Here is a 2,325-nt window from a genome sequence, read left to right as displayed (position 1 = left end):
TCCTAGATACCACAAACCCACTGCTGTTGCTGCAGGGCTCCAATCTACCGTGACCTGGTCTGAACACAAACAAGCAGCACACCTCCCCACGTGCTACAGTGCACTTGATCTAAAGGGCTGACTGCAAACGCGGGATACGTCAACAGCCATCAAGAAGAACATTCAAATGACTGTGGTTCATGAAATGTGATTGTGGGTCTTGAAATGTGATTGTGGATCTTGAAATGTGATTGTGGTTCATGAAATGTGATTGTGGGTCTTGAAATGTGATTGTGGTTCATGAAATGTGATTGTGGATCATGAAATGTGATTGTGGATCATGAAATGTGATTGTGGATCTTGAAATGTGATTGTGGATCTTGAAATGTGAGAAGAGATGAGAACTCATTCATACTACATGAGACGTCATACAAATCCATATGGCATACATATCCAAGATTTTACAGTCTCACTCATGACAAAGAAATCTGTGCTGTAATGTGCATGTATGTGTGTGTGTGTGTGTGTGTGTGCATACTGTATTTATGCATGTATGTATGTATGTATGTATGTATGCAGTGGTTAAAGTGGGATTTGGCAGGTGGGGGAACCCTAAAATCCAGTGTCGGTGCAATGAGAAAAAATGACTCACCGTTGGACAACATATTGAGTATCGTGGTGTAGCAATACTTTTTGGACAAGAATTGCTAGCTTCTTGTTCACCTGCATGTATGTATGTATGTATGTGTATGTATCATATGTATGTATGTATGTATGTATGTATATGCTAGCTTCTTGGTCACCCTGCATGTATGTGTGTATGTATGTATGTATGTATGATAGATAGATAGATAGATAGATAGATAGATATACTTTATTGATCCCTAGGGGAAATTCATGTATGTGTATGTATCATATGTATGTATATATCATAATATGTATATATGTATATATATATATATATATATATGGGGATTAAATATAGTGAGTTGACTTGTGAGCACTTCAGCCTACACTGATCAGCATCACCCCAAAGAAAATGCATGTCCAGTGTGCGCGTAATGGCCTGCATACTTTATAACGCCTGACCAAGGTTCTGGAACACGCTGCAAAGGGTAATGTTGTTTTAATTGGCGGCTAGAGCTCCGCAGAAAGCGACAGATTTCCCCAACACATGGTGCGGTTATGTATGAGGTGCTCCATGAGTTATAAATGGAATTTATAGCATCGCCGTACGCGATAATGTGATCCCCAAGACACTAAATCTAGGTTATATAGAACCTGGGTGCAGATGTGACCAACCTTCTTATTTTAATTCATTCATACTTGGGTGACTGTGTCCTCCCTAAAAACACAATCTTAATTTGAGCCTGTGCCTTACTTTTAGGATTATGGAACTGTAACAGTGTGTGTGTGTGTGTGTGTGTGTGTGTTGCCGGTGACTGCTCAGCAAGGAAATGGGTGGGGGGGGGGTGGGTCACACACACATCAGTGCGTGAGGTTGCCCAGGGGCAGAGGGGAGTGGTTCATGAAACGGTTGGTGTGTATGATCAGAGTGACCCATAAGGAGACGACCCATAAGAAGATAACAGAGTGAGTGCAGTATGTGTGTGTTTGATGTGTGAGAGAGATAGAGTGTGTGTTTGTGTGTGAGAGATAGAGTGTGTGTTTGTGTGTGAGAGAGATAGAGTGTGTGTTTTTGTGTGAGAGAGATAGAGTGTGTGTGTGTGTGTGTGTGTGTGTGTAAAAAAGGTGTTAGGAGAAAAGGTAGAGGTTAAAAGAGGGAAACACTAAGAGACTAAAAGATCAGAGATAAAGACAGAGATGGCTTGTTTGTGTATGTATGTGTGAGTAAGCAAACCAGAGTGTGTGTGTGTGTGTGAGAGAGAGAGAGAGATCAGCTGTCCCTTGGCTTCAGCCCAGTTTTGCTATTGCCAGAGGTTCTTAAATCCCAACAAAGCACAACTGCTGTAACAGACTTTTAGCCTGAGAGATCTCGACCTTTGACCCCTGTGGGGAGCATTCTAGTTGGTCAGGCAGCATCAGCCCTGATGGCAATGCCAACACTGAATAGAAAACTAGCCATTGTCATAAAAGGTCATTAGGAGGGTCTAAAAAAAGGCTATCCACATTTATTCACTCAATTCTTGAATTTCCCCTGGGGATCAATAAAGTATCTATCTGGTCAACATGTATCAGCTGATCACCAAGGGCCCTGTAAAAATCATTCTCACTGACTAATTTCACAACAGTGCTACATACAGTCATTTATGTATTTGAAATTTATTGGGCTATGACAGTCAATGGACAAGTTAACATAGGGAAATTGTTTGTTGACTGGAGAAG

The sequence above is a fragment of the Alosa alosa genome, chromosome 19 (genome assembly GCF_017589495.1).
Source record: "Alosa alosa isolate M-15738 ecotype Scorff River chromosome 19, AALO_Geno_1.1, whole genome shotgun sequence".
NCBI classification, from domain to species: domain Eukaryota; kingdom Metazoa; phylum Chordata; class Actinopteri; order Clupeiformes; family Clupeidae; genus Alosa; species Alosa alosa.
Note: the sequence above shows the minus strand (reverse complement) of the source record.